Genomic DNA, 22,954 nt, shown 5'->3' on the forward strand with positions numbered 1-22,954 from the left:
CCAACTCCCTTGCAGAGGGGGAGACTCATTCCTCTAGTATATGTGTGTGGGAAGAATTGAGAAGAGAAGAGGCATTCGTGTTGGACTGAGAAGAGGACTAGGGGCAGCTCTTCATGGGTATGTGACGACCCACTGTCTCTCGTGGACAATATGATCCTTCACAGTTCCTGCTCGACCTGGCACGAAGCACTAGCAACCATCCAAAACAATCCATTTTGTGATACAATGCTGTTGCATTCCAACAGTATTCAAGTATTGCCGTTGCTAGCCGAGTTTTAATTCCACCTCACACCAAATGTGAAGCAAGTCAGCTGCTAAGTCTCAGTGGATGCTTGAAGGTTGTCTTCAGGGCTTGAAAAATGTCCATGGAAACCACATTTTTAAAACAAAGTGCATCATACATCAGGGAACACGCTTCAGTGGATTGGAGTGTTGCTGCAGGACTCCCTGCAGTACAAGCACTGGGATCTATAGGGCACTGAAGAAGCTCGTCGTCTTAGGCCCTCACATGCAATCAAATTCAGGCAGAGACCAGCAATATGCACAGGTGTGAGGCTGTTAGGAACAAGGCTTCAGGGCATAACCTAAAATCAGGAGCATGAGTAAACGTCCGTTGCCCCACAGATCCCATGCAGTGGTGATAGCAATACACTGATGTGGAACACCATGCATGGCAAATCCTGGCTGAACAGTGCTGCATTCCCATGCCCGAAGGAGATCCGGTTCATCGGGTTCTGGCGGCACTGTGCCTCTTACTGCCTTTACATCTTTATTCAAAGTTAATTCAAAAAACATTCTGGTCTAATTATATTCATCTATATGTTTGTCAGAGTATGTTAAATATATAAACATGCACACAGAAATAGGCATGTGAGTATAGTTTCTTCTACGTGTGCCGGGTTAGCTCTATCTCCCTGGTATGGATAAGAGATACTTGTAGTATGTTGGTCCTGCCTTCCTCATTAAGTAGCTAACTCCTATAGGGCAGGCATTATGAATGCACAACACATTGTATCAATATACCCATGTAAGAAAGGTAGATTATTCTCTTGGACAAACAGTGAACTTTAAGATGAGGAAATCTTGGATCTGCCAATATAAATTTAGCTAGACAATAATCTTTTATGTCTCTGACTTTCCTGTTGTAAATCAGGAACAGAAGAAACTTCTTTATGAGGTGATCTGAGAATTCTGATGATGGGAGAAGTTTTAAAGGAAAGGTGATGTGGAAATGCAGTGCTATTTTTTCACGCTCTCATTCTTCCAGCTTGTAGACCATTCGTTGTTTATCTAAGAGCTATTGCACTAAACACATTATGTTTACTCCATAAAAATGTAACTCTGCCCCCTTGTGTTGGGTTATATAATCTTATTTGTATTTATATATTCACAGCTATATGAAAAATTTTCTGTAGCTATCCTTTGCAATGAGTCAGGTTATATAAATATATCTTCTTTAATAGGTTCCCTGGAGTCACTTTTTCATGATTTTTTTTCTTCTCTGATCAATTCATCTCCAACATTTTATGTTGAAAACGTAATTCTTCACAAGGCCCCCTGGTATCATTCAGTACTGTCATAATCAGTTTCATTGTCCAATCTTTACCATGTCACAGGGAATGACCAAGATTTAAAGGTCAAGAGAGCAAAATGTGGTAGCAAGAGCTGAAGGCAGTTTTGAAAAGTACAGGAAAGAATTAGTTCAAAAGGCACACTCGGACCAGTGTTGTGGCACCAGCATCCCATTTGGGCACCAGTTCGAGTCCCGGCAGCTCCAATTATATTCCAGCTTCCTATTAAAATGCCTGGGAGGGCAGTGGAGGATGGTCCAAGTGCTTGGGTCCCTACACCTACATTGAAGACTCAGAGGAAGCTCCTGGCTTTGGACCAGCCAATCCAGCAGATGGAAGATCTCTCCATTTAACTCTTTCCAATAAATAAAATAAGTCTTAAAAAAAGTGCCTGGAGTCAAATGCAACTTGGAGAAGAGAGAAAGGAGAAAAAAGCACACTCAGAAAATTCACCTGCATTACCTCCCATTCCCAGATGGAAGATACATTTTCATTTTTCTGATCAGGAAGTTATACAAGTGCTCTTCAAGAGTTGAGGCTTAGAGGAATACTAAAAAAGATTCTATTAAACAGCATGGGAAATAATTGATTCTCCGGAGCTAAAAGTCTAATTGCTTATTTAAATCACAAAAAAGGGACACAATTAATTATTCACAGTCTGACTGACAAAACAAAATGAAACAGAGTATTACGGAAAGTTTAATGGTGTAAATGTTCAAGTGATCTGAAAGAAGTAGGTGACAAACTGGATGTAAGCTTTGAAGGGCAAATTTGGTGTTTTGTAAAAAATAAATTCAGTAGCTCACAGAATGAATGATAAGCTGGAGAACACGGCTGGAGGTTGCCTTGACAAAATGCTCCAAACTACACCTCAGAAGAATTGGTTCTGATGCAGAGAAAAAAGGCTGCCTCTCGAGAGAGAGATTTTGCACCATTTGCTTCTTGAAGTATTTAACTGAAAAACATAGCTTAGGACATTTGATTCCCAAAGTGCAGATCCTAGGCTGCGGCACCAGCTGCAGAGGAAGTTGGGAAAGTCAGTTTCCTCTCCAGGAGGAGGAGCAGTCTGCATGTTGAGACACAGAAACGTGGCTAGGAAGGGACTGGGAATCTGCAAACGTAGACACGGATGGACAAATCCTGGGCAGCCACATAAAACTCACACTGTCAGCATCTTCTTTTCAGTCAACATCAGCTTCATGAGACGTGGTAAGATTTAATAGGGAAAATGCACCCTCACTCTTGAACTCTTAACATTTTCGAGATAACAGGGACCTTAAAATGTCTTCTGCCCGTTCTACTTAATGAAGAAACTAAGGGTCAGAAAGGTGAAAAGGTATGTCCAGGGTCACACAGCCAATTACTGGCTTAGCCAGCACCAATGCCCTGGTTTCCTAATCCCTACCAAGGGCTGTGCTTATGTTCCTACACTATGGGCAGATAGGAGAAATGCTTAATTCTTGAAAGTATAAAATCAGCACCATCTGCTCTGCTCTGGTTTCGTGTTAGTGAGATGCAAGGTGCTAGCACAGTTAGGACCATTCTAAGGCCCTATATGTGTTGTTATAACAACCCCATACGTGATTTTTCTATTTCGCCAGTTCCCGGCTACGCTCCTATGGCCCCATGACTGCCCCAGTGGTTTACTTTGTGTTGAAGTACAACATATTTTATTCGCTTTGAAGGATTGGAGCATTCCATTTGAGATACAACTCAGTAGCAAGGAATGATTAAAGAAAAGATCTGCCTTCAACTGGCATGTGAACTTGTATATTTTGCTTCTCTTCTCCAGGATTTACTTTTCTGGTTGGTAATATTAGAGTATGTATCTCTCAGGTTCTTAGTTTTGTCTCATTTGATTTGTGTTTGTTTCTTCTAGCATAAAATGACAATGCAAAAAATAGTGCATAATAAATGTTCACTGAATGAACAGTGAATATTTTTTAAAATATGTATTTATAGGTGCATATGTAAGAAAACCAGGCTTCTCTCATGCATGCTCTCCTTGGCCATGGTCTCTCTCTTGCCCTCTTTTCTTCTCTCCCCGCTGCCCCCTTCCCATACTCTATCTATCCCTATCCCCCTCTCTCTTACTGTCTACATACATAACATACAGACATGTATCTTAGATATATGTTTATCAAGAAGGAGGAACCACTTCTATCAGAGACATAAACATTCCATTTCCTAAAGGAAATATAAAATCAGCAATTCTTTACCAACAACCCACATATTTTTGGTCCCTTTGTCTAATGCCTTCTGGATCTTGCTCTGAGTTTTGATGTTAGGATTAATCTACTGATGCTTGCTATGCATTGGCTCTGCCATCTCCCACATAACAGTGTCCTAACAATCTTGGTGAATTGGGTACCCAACCCTTGGCCTACTGAGCATTGATGTTAATACTTTTCTACAACAATATGCATTTTGCCTTTATTCCAGAGAAGATATATATCTTCCTGTGGCTCCTCATTCCAAAGAACTTTTACTTTATGTTATGCTTCCAAATGCATGTGTTTGATATTTTTAAAATTTAACATATTTATAGTAGTAATGATTTATTAGTTTGGATCTATGACCTTAAAAACTAAACAATTTGCGTTTCTCAAACTTTAATAATGCTTGCAAGAGCTTCTTGCTGTCTTCCAAATAAATGTGCCATCGATGTTATTTATTGCTTTTCTTTATTTCTAATAAAGTCTTTAATCTGTACCCACCACTTGCCACTGAAATTATTCCCTCAGTAAATATGTGGATGGATTAGATTTATTACAGAAATTTCAGTCTGTGTATAAGCAGTCATGCACTTCACCCTTATTAAATATTTTCTCACTAGAAATTTCTTTCTAAAAGTTTGACTCATAAAAACTGAAACTGCATATGGCTGACCCCTTATATATGTATTGTGAAAACAGCAAAAGACTTGAAGCCAGGAGCCATGAGCTAGTCTCTGCCGTTCAATGAAGGCAGGAATTTATTTCTTTGGCCTCAGTTCCCACAACTTCCAAATGAAGTCCCTTCCCTTTAATCTTTTCAAAATCTCTATAAATCTCTCATAAAGCTTATTGTAAACCCACATTCCCAAAACCTTAAAAAAAATATGTGTAGAATTTTCAGACAGAAAACATATAAAGCACTTAGGAAAATAATTCTAGAAGATTTTACATCAGAGGCGGTATGTGTAAATTAGGAGATGAGCCTTAGCTGTCACAAGCTTTAAAGAAATTTTTTCTTTTTTAAAAAAAAAACACCTTATTATGTTTTCACCTCAAGTAACATCTACCTAGCAACTCTTGGAGGTGCTGCACGCTTATAATACCTACTGTGTAACAAAGGCTGCTATGAGCCCTATATCTCTTGCAGCTCTGCAAGAAGTTTGCTACAACAAACCATCATCACACAGGCAGTTAGCCTCAGAGTCGTCCCTGACTCTGCCTTTGGGTCCTCCCTTCACTGAGTTGTCCTATTCCTACCTCCCAGCAGTCTGTCACTAATTCTTCACTCCCACATCTACCACACAAATTCATACCTTAGAAGCTGTCACCCAAATTATTTTAAATGTCCATCAGTTAGTAATTCTGTTTCCAAAATTTCTTCATTTTAAAATTCAACCTACATGTGGTTATCAAATTTCTTTATATCTTTGATCATATTATTCTCAAACACACTCATTGGCTTACTAATGTCTATCAAACACACTTCAAATCTCCTGGTGTAATAAAAAAAGTACTCTAAAATACAATTGCAAGTATTTCTCTTATCTTTCTATCTGCTAGCTCAAATTACAGGTTTTCAAAGCCAGTTCAAAGTCAATCTCTTCTTAAAACACCCCTTAGGTGTTAGAATAAATCTTTTGAACCCACAAGCAAACTCGCTCATAGCACTCAAGACTTTCTAGAATACAATTTCTTATGCACCCATGAGACCACTTTTTCACTGAAGAAAGGAAGGGACAATGTCTTCCTTCAATATTACAGTCTCTACTATCATTTGCAGAGTAAATATTCTATGAATTTAGAATGAATGCATGCTTTGTCTTGTCCCTAAGGTAAAGTAGAAATTACTTCATAGTAGGTACAAGTAGGGAGGTCATTATTTTATACTTTATATATTTTAACTGAAAAAATAAAATTAAAAGTTATGTTACATTTGGATATCTTATTTTGACAGTGTGAAAGTTTCACCAGCCATTTCATTACAGAGGAAGATGTTCTCTTTATTTATTTAATAAAGGCATTTCAGTTTCCAAGTGTGTTCTACTTATTTATTTAATGTGTTACCATGTATTGTTAAGTATTAATATTCCAAAAGTTCAATTCTAATCATAACTCATTGGCTTGCCTACCAAATATTATCTTTCATATTAAATCATGCCCAAGATAATGCCCATCCTATCCATCATTAAAAGACACAGTGTTTCTTTAGTTTTCAATTATGCATACCTTCTCATCAATCAGGTTAAAGAACAGGATTAAAACCATATCAGAAATAAATAACTCCATTAGTCAAAGAAGTATACTCATCAATCAGCTTCTAAGGTCAAACATTTGACAGATACCGATGAACTCTTTCCAATATCACCTTTTAGAAATAAGGACACGAAAGGAGTCAACCAAGGTATATGCAAGGGGACTACCAAACAAATTGGGACAAAACACACCAGCAGGTTCCATTCTAAGTGAGCTCAAGAGAGATCTTTAGCATTTTCACCAAAGTGGTACTTAAAGGTCCTTCAAAATATCAGAATATAGAATATAAATATTTACTATAATATAAATCTAGTATGTATTTCTCTTGTCTTTTTAAAGACAGCTAATATACAGTGGTACAAAATCAGGCCATATTCTTTTTTTCTGTATATTTGAGGAACACTTTGCATCTCCTTTGTTGAATACTCTCATGGAAACACACAGACGTTTAACTAAGTATTCCTGAGAAAATCCATTTTCACTGATCTACAGACTGAAGCAAAGAATAAATGTGATTTTATGTTTTGCTTTACTTGAATTCATGCGTTTAGTAATCGCATGGGACAAAGGCCAGCTCTCTGACAACAGATACCTCTCCTCTGCCCTCTGCCTCCGGCACCCTTCACTATTCACTGCAGTTGCCAGTAAACTCCACTCTCGACTATGAGAGCTGGAGTGAAGGACACCAGGGTCAGAAGTCCGACATTCTTGCTCTGTTCTGTGACTAAGGACACCACCCTTAATTCAGGCAGCTGGATGACACAACACCTCCAGAAAGACTCAAGAGAACCAGAGGGTGTCACGGACAACTTTAGAAACAAGTGGGAAAATTATTTGAAGTTTATAGCCAAGGAAAATCTTTCACAGAACTTCTAGGTGATACTAATTCATCTCAGCTCTTGTTCTTTTCTTCTAGTTATCATCTCCCTGAGTCTAACTCACTCACTCCTGCCCCTGTTAAACGTAGTTAGCTGAGTCAGCACTCAACTTGTCTACATACAAGTCATAGAAACAACACACCAGGGGTTCTTTTTTTCTCCCACATGCCTCAGCCTTATTACCAATAGTAAAGGGGAGACAGGGGAGTGGTCTTCCCAGCAGGACTTCTGCTCCTAACCAACAAGCTTCTACCCTGAAAGCTGTGTACCCTCTTCAGTGAATAAGGATATTGCTTCCTAATAGAAGGGTACATATTCCACGGGTCAGAATTTCAGTCTTGGGTGCTAATTTAAGGTAATTGAGCATTTTTGAAAATGCAAATGTTGCTTTTACAGGACTCATATTACTAAAAAGAAATGTCTTGCTTTCTGCCCAAAAAGGATTGCGCACTGGCAATAAACAGCCAGCATCAGTGAATGAACCCAGAAGCCACAAACAAATTACCAGAGACATGTACCTTCCTGAGAGGCAGAGAGTTATGGAGGCAATATTGCATGATGGGATGTGTAAGTACAGCCTTGGAGGATCACATGTGGATGGAAACCAATTAAGTAAAGCACTTAGGAAAATTGCTTTCTACTGTCTGGATGAGAATTTATCACGAGACATGGTTTTTAAGTGAAAAAACCTTACATGTAAACCTGGACTAAGTGTTTCGTCCAAGGTGACACAATAAGGGAAGTGATAGAGATAAAAATAGAACGCTTGAAACCAGTCTCCTGATCTAATCACCAAGCACTTTGCAAGTCTATCTGAAGGGGTCCTAATGCTAAATAGAACCTTAAGCGTGAGAGGTCAACATAAGAACTGCAGCAGCTAGCTGGGCAGCAATAGAAATGGGATTGATTGCTTCCGTAAAGAGTGATAAAACTTCATCAATAATGACACAGCAGAAGGAGGATGGAAATCATGTGTATCATGAAGCAAAAAGCATTTTCTCCACTAAAATGTCCATTGCTAACTGTTACTAGTCATTAAAGATCAAACGACATCTGACCCTTTCTAATCTCAGCATTCTGGATGAAGTTATAAATAGGCAATTTCATTATGTCTTTGTCTATTTTTTTAAAAATCCATTTTGTAGGATTCTCTCATTCATTTAAAGTTTTACAGAACACCCCTTAAATAATCAAAGACCATGAAGGGGAAACAAAAATGGATAAAACTTAATTCTATCCTACAAGGAACCCAGGCTGTTCACAAATGCCTAAATAATATTTCTGCATACAGCATGGTAAGTGTTTTTAAAAATAAGGATAAAATCCTATGGGAACACAGTATGGGGAGGGAGAGAGTAAGATCAGAGAAAGAATGAAATGTAAGTTCTTCTATGGAGGAGCAAATTGTAGTGTCAAATTATAATATGAGAGTGAATAACTTTGCAGGGACATTTAGGAAACAGCATGTAAGAAAAAAAACAGTATTAGATAGAAGGAATAACTTGACTGATAGACCCTTTACTACAAATACTCAAAGAGTTTTCCTTTTCACACACTTATTTCTTACCTCATTCCAGGATTTACTCATTACTAGCTGTTTTAAGTGACTTAATTTTGAAGACCATCAGTTTCATGACCTATGTGATGATGATATGTAAATTATCTCTCCAATATTGGTGGTTGTGTTAAAGAGATAGTCTATATGAAAGTTTCAACAGAAATACTGCAAACTGTGGATTCTGCATATAATTATAATTTATTGCTCCAAGTATAAAGAATGTACTCTTTCTTTCTTCATGCTAAGTCTGAGTCCCATGAAGCCTCCCATCACTGGTCTCACTCATCAAGGAGAACCCAAAGTCATGTCTGATCAATGAGAGAGGCTCAGTGGTTCTTCACATGCTTCCAATATCAACAATATTTGGTGGATTACATCACTTGTCTTTGGAATGAGGCATCCAGTTAGCCACCCATTGCAATGAAAAACAGAGAACTACATTCAACAAATAAGAACTGCACAGGGCAAGACCCCAAGAAGGTAGGAAGTGATCAGGTATGTTTTGACACAGAAGCAAACCTCAAATGTCACAGTAGAGAATACTTGCAGGCTATGGGACATGTGAGCTACATAGTGTTGAGGAAGAATGCTGCCTGATCACATTTTGGACTGATGACTCCCATAAGGCTATAACAAGGGAACAGCCCCTTAGATTGAAGGAATACTTCTAAAGTCCATCACATAAGCATGATGGACAGAATAGGTAAGGTGAATAGCATGGTTATAAGACAAGCACCATCTGTTTATTTATTTTAAAAGATTTGCTTATTTACTTGAAAGTTAAGAGTTACACAGAGAGAAAGAGAAGTAGAGACAGAGAGAGAGGTCTTTCATCCTATGGTTCACTCCCCAATTGGCCGCAATGGCTGGAGCTGAGCCAATTTGAAGCCAGGAGCCTCTTCCGGGTCTCCCATGTGGGTGCAGGGGCCTAAGGACTTGGGCCATCTTCTACTGTTTCCCAGACCACAACAGAGAGCTAGATTGGAAGTGGAGCAGCCGGGACATGAACCAGCGCCCATATGAGATGCTGGCACTGCAGGCAGTGACTTTACTCGCTATGCCACAGCGCCAGCCCCTCACCATCTGTTTATAGTAAAATAACCTCCTCTCCCTCTAGCTATGCAAAGAAACTTATTTTATGAATAAAGTGGGTTTCATATTAAAGATTAACACTCATTTGTGTGCTGTTACAAACTGGTCTTACACATTAAGTATTATAGATTGCTGTGAGTGTGTACGTTTAAAAACGGTTAAATGTGAGCACGTGGGGGGGGGCAGTGAGGAGTGATTACACAGGATGCATATAAAAAGTACCTAAATATAGCCTGCATTTGTCATTTGAAGATCCATGATGGAGTGAAGAATAATTAAGACTGAATGGCCCATTGAAAAGTGACACAGATGCCCAATGCTCTCATGGGAAGTAAGAGGAAGTGGGAAAAAATGATTTCTTATTGCATGAATTGCTTTATCAAGAAGAGCCTAGAGAAAATGGAGGAAAGTTTTTTTTTTTTTTACCCAAACTCAATCTGCTCTGTTTGTTTTATCCTAATAAGTGATTAATTTTAAAGTGCTAACACTGATGCTGTTTCTGTAGGGTCTTTGAATATCTAAATTATTTTGGAAGTTTCAGTGCCCTGTGGGGTAAGGGAAATTTTACTTCCCTTTGTTGGTAGCAAAGAATCATCCCCTACACAATATCAGTGATGAAATATTTCCCACATATTTCTTACATCTTGCATTTAACAATAATGCTGAAACAACCGTAACAACACAAACCCTCTTTAATATATTATCTAAACCAAAGACTTAACATAGGGGAAGTGATTGTCCAAATGTTAAAGTAAATAAGAGTAACTATGGAGTCTAGATCACACAGGAAAAAAAGCAGAGGGGAGCGGTAAAGAGTGAGGGCTCTGCTGTCATTCAAACATGGCTGACATCTGAACTCTGATTCTTACTACTTCTGTGATCTTGCAAAAATCACTTAATCTAAGCCTGTTTTCTCATCTGAATAGTAAAGATAAAAATCACAGAAGTCAGAATGCTGATAAAAGGAAATAAATATTACTTATTAGCATTGACATTTATATTTGAAAAGAATTTCTAAGTCATAATGCAAAGTGACAGAGCTATACCTTAAATGAAGACCTTCTGCTTCTATGTCCGCAGTTTTTGGTATTTCCTAAACTGGCAGTAAAACTTTTCAGAGAAAACAGATCTGTGAAGAGACATTTCCTCTCCTTTACTGTGTTAAAGTATTATGTTTGGTTAAACGGGTATTTTGATTTTGAGACCATGTTGTTAAAGTCTCACACCCAATGAAATCTTAGCAAACTTGTGAAGAAGGCAGCCTCCACAGGCTTGGAGAACAGGCTCATATGGCGGAGCAAAGGATGTTTTCTCTCCCTGGGCAACAATATGGTAACATGTGGTGAAGCTGCTCAGACCACAGCAAGTTCATTTCATTTGTGAAGCCAACTGAGAGAAACGGCTTTGTGTGTGCCAATCCCTTTGCCAGCAGCAGAATGGGCCCCTGTCAGCAAAGGTGAACAGTGGTGCACTGAGCCGGGCCAGTGCTCTGGAAAGTGAGGCAATGGGAGTGGCATGGTGGAGCAGCTCTACACCAACACATTCCAGCAACGTCCCTGTTTTTTTTTTTTTTTTTTTTTTTTTTTAAGATTTATTTGAAACAAAGACAGAGATATGGGGAGAGACAGATCTTCGATCCATTGGTTCACTCCCCAAATACAAAAGACAAGCCTAGGCCAGGCCAAAGCCAGGAGCCCTGGACCTACATTTGATCCTCCCATGTGGCTGGCTGGTGCCCAAATACTCCAGCCATCTTCCTCTGCTTTCGCAGGCACATCAGCAGGGAGGTGGATCGGAAGTGGAACAGTTCAGGACTCGAACTGGTACTCATATGGGATGCTGGCATCACAGATGGTAGCTTAACCTATTGTGGCACAACACTGGCTCCAAGCAGTGGGCAGGCAGATCAGCTAGGAACCGACAACTGCTGCCTGCAACAGCTTTCGCTCTTCTTAGCAGGGGACTTTGGTGCAGGGCATGTGGTACAACCTAGTGGATACTATGACACCTGCTTTCAGTTGAATGAATGGATGCTGAGCAAATACTACATGTGTGGTCTGAGACCTACAAACATATTCAGCTGTAAAATATGAGACTGAGCATCTTCATCCCTTTTCCTTTCCATATGCGGGGCCTCTTAAGCCTGTTCAATTCAAATTCTCACCCCGACCCTCCCAAATTTTAGGACCAGTTGTCACCTGATTAAGATGATAAATAGGCCTCTGTAGATCCGTATTTCTTTTTTTAATGGCTTTAATGAGATCCATATTCTTGAGTTCCACAATAACTCATGCTTACCAGAAGCCATTCAATAACTGTTCAGTATTTACTGAATGCCTTCTATGTGTTTCAGATTCTGATCTATGTAAACAAAACAGATGCAAAGAGGTAGAATTGCATGTCTCTTTTAAGCTTATCATTCACTGAGCAGACACAGACAATAACTTAAGTAAATTTAGAGTTTCTTAGTAAGGAATTGCTATGAAGAAGAAAGTAATCAGGAGCATATGTCTATTCCAAAAGTTATATAATGGATTTATAAATAAGGGTGATGGAAGGAGGCACTTCTCAGAATAGAAAAAAATGTAAGGACCAAACCAAGCATACATCTGGAGAAAGTTGTTGCTGATAGAACAAAAAATAACTGCAAAGGTCTAAGGGGAAGTCTCACTGATGCATTTAAGAAGAGCAGAGAGACAGCCTGGCTGGAGCACAGGACAGTCAGGAGAGCAGCAGATGAGGCCAGGGAGGTAACAGGGACAGATCACACAGACCACTGAAGGTCACCAAAAATTCTGTTCTTTATTTCTGAGAAGCATAATAGAAACTATTTTTAAAATTTTAAATGGCTGAGAAATATCAAAAGAATAATATTTCATGATGTAGAAATCACACGAAATACAAATTTTTGTATCTCTGTGAAGTTTTATCAGGACAAAGCCATGCTAATTCATTTATCTATTATCGCTTGCTGCTTTCATGCTAAAATGGCAGAGTAGTTGTGACAGAGATCATATGGCTCCCAAAGCCTCAAACATTTACTTCCCACCCCTCTAAAGGTAAGTGTGCTTACCCCTGGACTAGACTTTAAAGAGCAAGTGTGGAAGCAGTGACCAGTTAGGAGGCATTGCACCAATCAACTTGAGAGACGATGGTGACTTGTATCAGATAGTCGGTTACTAAGGGTAGTGAGTACCAGTCAGGTGCTAGATAGATTTGGAGAGGAAAGAAAGTACATTTTCTCATACATTACAAGTAGGATAAAGGAAAAACAGAGGTAGTCCACAATGGTTTTTAAGTATATTTTTGAATTGGTCATTGGCCCCAAGTTCTAAAGTAGATTCTCTTCCATCTCACTCTCCTTTGGAGTAAGCTCTTGCTTTGCTTGCCAATCTTCCTCTCAGCTCAAGGTTATTTCTATCTCTTCATTTTCCTGTCTTAGTTTGCATATGATAAAGCAGAAATATTAGAATCTAGAAGGAGGATATATTTTTAAATAGCCTTCTGTATACTCAGTCATCTCTAGATTATATGTAATACTTAACACATTGTAAAATGTTTACAAATAGTTGCGTAATGTATTATTTAGAGGACACTGAGAATAAAGTATCTATACATATTCAATACAGGTGAATTAAAAAATTTTTCTAGCCACGTTCAGTTGAGTTCATGGATATGAAACCTATGGATACAGTGAGACCACTGTATTGTCTTCCTAGAATGCTACATAAAATAATGAGTTTCCCCCATATGTGTTTTATTCAAAGCAGGAATGTGAATTTTACTAAAATTCCTGTAAGAGTTTGCCAGCACTACTTCTCAGTGTTAAAATTACAGGATCTAGGGGGCAGGCATTTGATATAGTCGTTAAGACTCTTGAAATAACCTTATCCAATACTGGAGTGCTTGGGTTCAAGTCCTGGCTCTGTATCTGGCTCCAACTTCCTGCTGATGCACACCTTGGGAGGCAGCAGGTGATGGTTCAAGTAGTTGTATTCCTGCTACCCAGGTGAGAATTTGGATTGAGTTCCTGGATATGGGTTATCTGGGGAGTGAACCAGTCATCAGGCGTTTTCTCTTTCTGCCTCTCAAATAAAATAGATAAATTAATACTATGAAAAAACTTGTAAGATGTGGGGTAAGTGTTTGGTCTACCAGGTAAGATAGCTGTTGGGATATTTGCATCCCATTTTGGCATCTCTCAATTCCAAGCTCTGGCTCCTTTTTCTTCCTTCCTCCTAATGCAGACCATGAGAAGCAGCAGCTGTGGTTCAAGCACTTGGGTTCCTTTCACCCATGTGTAGACCCGGCTCCTCACTCTGGCTCTGGGCCCAACCCTAACTGTTACAAACATTTGAGGGGACATGAACCAGTGGATGCGACCTGTGCCTAGCTTTCTTGCTGTTTCTTGAAAAAATAAATTAAAAAATTCAAACAATATTATAAGACTTAATTTACCGTATTCTATGTATAATCTAAAGATGGGCCGAGATACACGGTTGTCATTAGGGTTCTGACTATTTCTGTTTCTTTTTATCACAACTTTACTAGACATCCAGGTCTTCAGGAAAAAAAATTTAAAAAAAATAAAAAAGGGCACAGGTGGCTTAACTTATCTTTAAGATCCTTTTCAGCTTCATCATTTTGTGTCTGAAATACCTTCAGTGGTCTGCTAAGATTCAAGACCTTTCAGGAACAGGATTGACATGAAACTGTCCTTTAAGGCAAAATTCAATTCCTTGCATTTTAGACTGTATATAATTCTTCCAACCTCATTTCCCATTTCAAACCAGACAAGGTACACATTTTGCATAGAAACGGTCTCTCTGCCAGGTCTTTTGTTCTTCCCTGCAATCAGAGGTCAGGCACCTCTACTTATAATGTCACAGCTACCCTAACTGGCTAAAGGCTGTAGTGAATGTCAATCATGATCCCTGCAGTTAGGAGCCAATTATTTTTCCCTCAAAATAATGTGTGTCTTGTAGTTAAAATGACGAGTGCAGCTAAGTAATGGAAGCCAGTCAAAGACTGAGTAAGAGGTGTAAGCAAAGGGCAACGGGGTGAGAGAAAGGCCAAGATGCAGTATTCATTGAGAGGAGCGGTCACAGAACTACACAATGTTACAGCTAAACAAGATCTTGGAGATCATGGTGTCAGAAATATATCCTTGGCCCTGACCCAGTCTTTGGAAGTAGGATGTACCTCCCAGCTGATGACTTATGAATATAGATGCCTTAAATATCATTTCCATTTTACATATATTCTATAAGGAAGTATGAAATGAAAAAAAAAGCACATGGGGAAAGTCAGACAAACCTAGAGATGAATCCTAGCTCCAACGTTTTTTAGCTCTGAATCATATAGCAATTTAAATATCTTCTAAAAATCCTGAACTTTCCATATGTAAATGTGGGCAATCATGGCAACCTCAAAGGAATGGTGTGGCTTACTGAAAATGTATTGGATAAGACTGGAACCTTAATAAAGTACATTATTAAGCACTAAATAGACACTTAAATAATGCTCTCCACCACATTCTGTATGTAGTTTTGTTTAAAGCAGTCTTCAAATCTATTCCCATTTCCAATGTTTTCTAAAGCTCTGTTCCACAAATACCTTGATCTGTCTTGAATGTGTAATATATCTTCTGAAACCTGATGTGGAAGTGTTTGGATATTACTTGTCTTACACTAGGTCAGGAACATGACCTGGGGATATGAACATGCATGCACTATGCAGACGCACCATATGCTTAAGTATCTGAGGGAGAAGGAAGAAGGAACCTTGAACTGGAGTCCCAGATTCCCTGGTAATAATTCCTGGAAATAGCTAAATCTATATACATCCAGTGGCATTTATACATAAAGAACTCATACTCCAATTGTCAGTTGGAAGAGCTGAGGCATGTTTCTCTTGATTAGTAATGATGAAGTAATGTTTTTTCCCCTTATTTCCTCTTTGCTCTCTGGGGTAAGTGAAGGTATAGAAAAACAACAGAAAGCGCTTAATGAATTTGACTCAGTTTTTCTCAGTGTAGCATTCAAATATCTAGAATACAAAATTTCCAAGAAATCATTCAAGACTAGGAATTGCGTAGGTTAACCTGTGTTCTAGTCAGCTAGGAGTCAAGAGACGACTTCACAGCTGTTCCAACCCCTCTAGAGAAACTTAGAATCTGCCCGCAAATCAGTCAGAGTAGCTGGAGCTCACTGCCCTAAGATGTTGCCTTACAAATCAGTGATTAATCTAAGGGGAAAGGTTGCTTTAAATTTTTTTCTGCATCTATGCAAATGCCATGAAAATCCACATGTCACATTTGCATTTTTCACAGACTCTGGCATTAATAGCATATTTAAAAGTCATGATAGCACTGCCATTCATCAGGCCAAGTGGTGGCGGGCTTCAGTGCCACCTATTAATCATCAGACATGTGTATTTGGAAAGGCTAAGTGTAGATCTAAAATCATGATTTCCTTTTGTAAGCAGAGTAACTGAAGATGTTTTACCATCTTTGTCTGCATTGGAAACTCTCACCATTGTGTCCTTAGGAAAGATCTGGCATTTCTGAAGCTGGTATTTTAAACAACAGTTCTGAAAAAGAATACACTTGTTAAAGTCCTGACAAAGCCATCGATGAATATCTTGATTCTTCTATGGAAGAGTTCAGCTGTCACAAGCAGGGATCTCAGACTTGTTCTTTCTGCACCACAGCTTCAAGAATGGAGACTCCTTCACAGGGAGGTGAAGCAAGCACACTTTCAGAAGGCCAGCAGTCTTGAGTAAGGACACAGGATCTGGCCCCAGAAGAGTTCTTTCCACTGGATCTTGCTTCTTGTCTGGTGTCTGACAAGAGATGTGTCTGGCAATTTATTTGCTTATGCGTTGTGATGCAATCACAACAAAGAGACTTAGTTCAGTGATTGAGAAGGAGAGAATTAAGAGGAAAAGGACAGGGAGAGAGACAAATATAATGAAACAGGAAACCAAAAAGTGAAGCGTTAGGGAGAAATAATGAGAAAATAATTGAAAAGCTGATAAAATGAAGCAGAATGCAGGAAGGGAAAATAAATGGGTAGTGGAATTGGTCATAGGGGAAGGTCTGAAGCCAAACTCAGCAGAACTATGGGACCCATAGGCAGTGAGCAACCTATCAGCGTGGAGGACTGCACTCACTAATTTTCCTCATGAGAGCCCTTTTCTTAGATTAATCTGATCTGTTTGTATGTTGTCCTGGATTTAACATTCTGTTGTATGCTCTGTGCAGACTTTTACATGTCTTAGCATAAGTAAATAATTGCACCTTCTATTAAGCCTGTCTACTAAGACAATGGAAATGCTTCATGCGATGCATTTTCCTCACTATTTCTATGTGATTACAAAGTTCCTGGCATTTTAACTACTCCTATAGTACATTTAAATTGTGTAGGAAAATGGAAGACACCAATGCAACAATCCTCTAGGATTGCATGCCCTAGAATAGTTAGGAAGACACAACAGGGATTTGAGCACTGTTTTTTTTTTTTTTTTTTTATTCAAAGGAAAAAATTCAGCTGCATGTTCATCTATTATAAAAATTGTTTTATATCCATCTATCAGTTGAGATAATATTTTCCCTCAGCACAGTCCTTCTCTCTGAAATCTAATCACTTGGTTCTTTACATACATTCTGTAATTATTCATATATCCCAGGAACATCAGGGATGGCCTCCAGCTGGAGACTACTGGGGTTGGGGCTACTAGTGCTGGAAATCTAGGGGGGAGTTTCTCATGTGCTAGTCTTTTCTTTCCATGAACAAAATAATTAAGATGGGTTGTACACTGGTTCTTATGACCAGGAAGAATATTTTATCATTAACCTGCATTTATATAGCTTGGTTTGCTTCAAATCTCCACTCAAGATTTGAAAGAAGAGAAATGAACAGAGGCAAGAATTCTAATCATGTTACTCATTGTATAGTTCTGTGATGAAGGTAACATTGTTTTTGCCTTCAAAGAATGTAAGTATATGTTCAGTAAGAAGAAGTTGACAGACTTCTAAACAAGAAAGAACAATACATTGTCAAATTTCTTCAACCAATGCCCATCAAATGAGAAAGCATCACTTCTACCAAATGAAGCTGGACCATATGAAAGAGGATTTTTATTTGAGACTGTATTTCTAAAAGAAAAAAAATTTGGAGGGCTTTGTTTGTAAAAAGTAATGAAAAACGCTACGAAAAGAATTAATGTCTCTCAGAAATATTCTGTCTTGAAAAAAATTACTGGATACTTTGTATTTGAAATTTTAGCCAATATTAGAGAACTGAACATTATGAAGCATATAAGAGAGCTCTTGTTTCCTAATGGATTTTAAAAACCTGGAACAAATTCAATAGACAGATTTTGAGGTCATTCCAAAAATATGTTAAATAAAAGTAAACAGAAGACAGATAAACTTGTAATGCTTCTGCTATTCCAGAATGACGGCAGTAAGAATACTTTGTAATCTATATAAATGGGGGACCAAATTATATCATGTTACATTTTCATGTCGAGTTGGAAATTATTAGTCTGATTTTCTAGAAAGCAGAATTCTGGGGCCGGTGCTGTGGCGCAGCGGGCTAACGTCCCAGCCTGAAGCGCCAACATCCCATGTGGGCACCGGTTCTAGTTCCACTGCTCTTCTTCCAATCCAGATCTCTGCTATGGCCTGGGAAAGCAGTGGAAGATGACCCAAATCCTTGGACCCCTGCACCCATGTGAAGACCTGGAAGAAGCTCCTGGCTCCTGGTTTCGTATCAGCACAGCTCCAGCCGTTGCAGCCAATTGGGGAGTGAACCATTGGATGGAAGACCTCCCTCTCTGCCTCTCCATCTCTCTGTAACCCTGACTTTCAAATAAAATAAATTAATCCTTAAAAAAAAAGAAAGCAGAGTTTTTGGAAATTTCTGCTAACCCAAATGACTATAAGATGTGTTTAAAAATTGTACAGTATTTTGAACATATGGAAACAGATTACCTCTTAATTATGATTAAGGCTAAAATATATATGAATAGCCACTCTTCTGTTTTTCCTTTTTGTTGTCATATAATTCCATAAAAGACTGGGTTTCCTATAATAAAATGGACTTCAAGGTGTAAACTCAATCTTTGTGATTCAGTATCCATTTAGTTCAGAACAACAAAGCCTCAGACCAAATTTTATCAATATCTCCTTGGCACACAGATGTACCTTTTTCAACAAAAGCTGACTGAGATTGCAACCTAGTAAAATGAGTATTTCAAAGAAGAGCGATCACACTCTGCAGGCCTGTTTGGCTCTTACACACCTCAAAACAATCATGTAACCTCCATTCTCTTGAAACAAGATGGTTTATTTGTCCTTGAACTTTCTCCTTTGTCCTCTGTTCAGCACTTTCCCACAGGGACCCACACTCCAAAAGGCAAAAGAGGCTAAAGAACAGGAGCAGAAGCTGGACCCCTTTATACAAGAGCTAGACAAAAAAATCCTGTCTCTCAAAGAATTCTAGCACTCCAGCATTGGCTAAACTCAGTTATCTTCCTTGAACTCTTTATCTTAATCTTAACCTTCTTAATCTGTTTCCCTTATAAGAGGACTATCAAAATAGAAATATATCCAGCCTTCTGTGTTCACAGCCTCATCGAATTTTCCCAGCCCGTTTGGTCTCTGGCATCTCTTAATCCAAAGGACTTATCTTTGTCATTGTATTCACTCCACTAGACTGGAAACTATTAAAACAGAGGAATGGCTTAATTTATAACGTTGAATGGAAGAATAAATAACAACATTATTCAGTAAAGAATCGGGGAAAAAACCAATCAACTCAGTGGCCTTATTTAAATAATAAAACTATTGAAATATTTTAATTAGACACACAGAGATATTAGCTACTTTAAAAGTCCTGAAGCACTGACTAAAGAACTAAGTTTCTTGACTTATTTCACAGAAAATTTCAGATAAGATAAATAGAAAAAAAGAAACTATTCTCATTGCTTTTCAAAACAACAAACAAGATACATTTTATCAGTGGAATTAGGTTCTATAGTCAGGCCTCAAAGAGAAGGCAACAACATTAAACTTTTATGACTGACTAGGAAAACATTCTACTGCCTCCTTTAAAAGAGCACAAGGAAAACAGTATTAGGAAGTGAAGGGAGGAAACTGCTTTATAATAGCATCTGGGAGCAACTTGAGGAGCAGTTCAATGCTGCATTTCAGCTGTGGATAGAGATGGGGTAAAAATAAAATAAAATGAACTGTCCATTTCTGATTGTTGGCAGAGAATTAGACCAGAGGCATAAAAGGAAAAGAGAAAAGCAACTCACAAATGGTAGAACTGGAAAGGTCTAGTGTAAAGCCAATCCCAAATCATGAGAAAAAAAGATATCAGAGATAAACACACTACCTCTCAGTGGTTCACTTCAAGGAATTCAAGAAAACTTCAGCCTTCCAGGGTTAGTTATGAAAATGGAGCAATCATTCTGATCAACGAGCAGAAAAACATGTGCTCAATATGGTTGGAAAAGTGTCTATAAAGCAAACAATCCAGCTTTAACTTCCCTTCCTCATTGGTTTCCCTTAAAATGAAGCTTCTGACTAACCCCCCAAAATTGTTGAGGTTCAATTGAAGAGAAAGATATTAATAATATAATAGTAATTTCACCATTCATTTGTTAGTAGAGCATCTGCCTATCCAGCCTGAAGTCCTTCTCAATTATCTCTGACAGAAGCTAATCAAACTTTCAACTAATCCACAGCTTTGAATTGAGCTTCTGCTTCTATCCATGCTATTCAAACTGCCCCTCCTCCTGCAAACTACAGATGCTGCATGATACAGAAGGCACATGGCTGGCTCACAGGCAACCAAGACAGCCAGTGTTTAACGATCCAAGGTCTCAGGAAGGAAACACATCGAGGTGAGTTCAACTTCCACCACTGGTTTTCTGCTCAAAGCTTTTGCCTTTTGTAAGCTGTACATGGTTGAAAGCGCAGTCATAAAGTAGGAGCTCAAAACTTTTGACAAGTTCATGAGTGAGACTGGGGAGAAGGAAACTGAAGTTCAGAATTAGTAAGGCAGTTGGCATGAGGGGGCTGAGATGGAAGAAAAAATGGGAACTTAAAAGAAGTGAACCCTTCTTTATTGACACTTTTACCCTCAAGATACTTGAATATTCCTAGCTGGTACCAGACAGGAAGCCTAAAGACCAAAATTTTTAAAAAGGAAGACAAAAATAAAGCAGATAGGAAGTTACAAATTCAAGTAGACTGTTTTACACTCTCAGGATACTGAGAAGACAAAAATTTGATTTTAGCACTAGCAAACAAAGGATCAGAGGTAAACAGTGCAAGCTTTTTATTGAGAACTCTGACAGTTTATAGTCTGTGCAAAAGAGCAAATTAGCTTCAAAGTATATCAATGCCTTATTGGGTCAAGATGATCAATCCCTAGCTCACACATTCTCCACAACACTGGTGACACTGGCCCTAAGGAGTAAAGACTGGTCCTTGGGTACTAAGGAAAAATCATAGATATTCAGTTAGTTGGCCACCAAAGCTCAACTCCATCCAAAAAACCTTATTCTTTAATGTTGCTTTTCTTCCTTGTGGGTTTTCTTGGGTACCAGCTGGGCAATATTGAAAATGAGTTCAGGAGCTGGTGTTGTGGTATACTTGATAAAGCCACCTGTGACAGTGGCATCCTATATGAGTACTGGTTTGAGTCCTCCTGCTCCACTTCCCATCCAGTTCCATACTAATGCACCTGGGAAAGCAGCAGAGGATGGCTGGAGTGCTTGGGCCTTTGCAGCCATGTGAGAGACGCAGAACAAGTCCCTGTCTCCAGGCTTTGGCCTGACCCAGCCTTGGCCATTGCAGCCATTTGGGGAATTAACCAGCAGATGAAATAGCTCATGCTCTCTCTCCACCCCCCACCTCCCTGTAACTCTGCCTTTCAAATAAGTAAATCTTAAAAAAAAATAAAATGAGTTCATAGAAGATACACAAATGTATACAAGATCTGTGCTATAAAACTATGGTGAAGGGAGGCAGATAATCAAAGGAAACTGTTAATCTCAAAGTCACATCCATGGCAAGAGGTGACTCCTTATGAGAGTTGCTTATGTTACAGCCACAGTGCTCTGCACATGTGAGTTAGATTTTGAAAATTTAATAAAAAATATTTAAATTTTATTATTTCATTCTATAGAAGTTACTTAATCCATCATTAACCATTCCAAGTGCTTAAAAGAATAAACATCAGGCCGGCGCCGCGGCTCACTAGGCTAATCCTCCGCTTAGCGGCGCCGGCACACCGGGTTCTAGTCCCGGTCGGGGCGCCGGATTCTGTCCCGGTTGCCCCTCTTCCAGGCCAGCCCTCTGCTGTGGCCAGGGAGTGCAGTGGAGGATGGCCCAGGTGCTTGGGCCCTGCACCCCATGGGAGACCAGGAAAAGCACCTGGCTCCTGGCTCCTGCCATCGGATCAGCGCGGTGCGCCGGCCGCAGCGCGCCGGCCACAGCGGCCATTGGAGGGTGAACCAACGGTAAAGGAAGACCTTTCTCTCTGTCTCTCTCTCTCTCACTGTCCACTCTGCCTGTCAAAAAAAAAAAAAAAAAAAAAAAAAAAAAAAGAATAAACATCAAAATATCTGACAGTGACATAAGCTAATATTATTTTTCCACATCATGCAAAAGCTAAGTAAAACCACTAAAATAGTGTAAGAAACTATTTTTTAAATTATTTTACTTTTGTTGGAAAATGGTTAGTTTTTAAAGATTTATTTATCTGAAAATCAGTGTTATGTAGAGAGAGGAAGAGAGAGGGAGAGGGAGAGAGGGAGACAGGGAGAGAGAGGGAGGGAGGGAGATTTTCCATCTATTGGTCCACTCTCCCAATGGCCTCAAACAGCTGGGACTGGATCAGGCCCAAGCCAGGAGTCAGGAACTTTCTCAAGATCACCCATGAGGGTGCAGGGGCATAAGCACTTGGGCCATCCTCCACTGCCTTCCCAGGTACATTAGCAAGGAACTGAATCAGAAGTGGAGCAGTCAGGACTCAAACTGGTGCCCATATGGGATGCGAGCATTGCAGATGGCAGCTTTACCTGCTACGCTATAACATCAGCTCTGACAACTGTTAGTTTTAAATGTGAATGCATTGTCATTATTATGTATTTATATAAACTGTTAATTTGAACATTTAACCTAATATATGAAAAGCTCAGAAAACATGTTAGGAGAAATAGCAATCATTTTTAATTGTTAAATTAGCTCAACTTAAAACTTTGGTCAGTCATTGTTAAACTAGCACTAAATAAAACACTAAGCTGTATATTTTTTTTAACTTTTATTTAATGAATATAAATTTCCAAAGTACAGAATATTGATTA

General features: G+C 38.9%; 2 long non-coding RNA genes across 3 annotated transcripts in view; both read right to left on the reverse strand.

Moving 5' to 3' along the window:
* The window catches only part of LOC127493979 (uncharacterized), a 143,535-nt gene extending 121,370 nt beyond the window's left edge, over positions 1–22,165 (reverse strand). For both annotated transcript variants that reach the window (XR_007924659.2, XR_011387895.1), the window contains exon 1: positions 1–22,165. This exon is cut by the window's left edge and continues 38,750 nt beyond it. This is a non-coding gene — a long non-coding RNA (uncharacterized lncRNA).
* The window catches only part of LOC138849286 (uncharacterized), a 391,413-nt gene that overhangs the window by 298,640 nt on the left and 69,819 nt on the right, over positions 1–22,954 (reverse strand). The window lies entirely within an intron of this gene.

Source organism: Oryctolagus cuniculus, chromosome 4 (genome assembly GCF_964237555.1).
Source record: "Oryctolagus cuniculus chromosome 4, mOryCun1.1, whole genome shotgun sequence".
NCBI lineage: Eukaryota > Metazoa > Chordata > Mammalia > Lagomorpha > Leporidae > Oryctolagus > Oryctolagus cuniculus.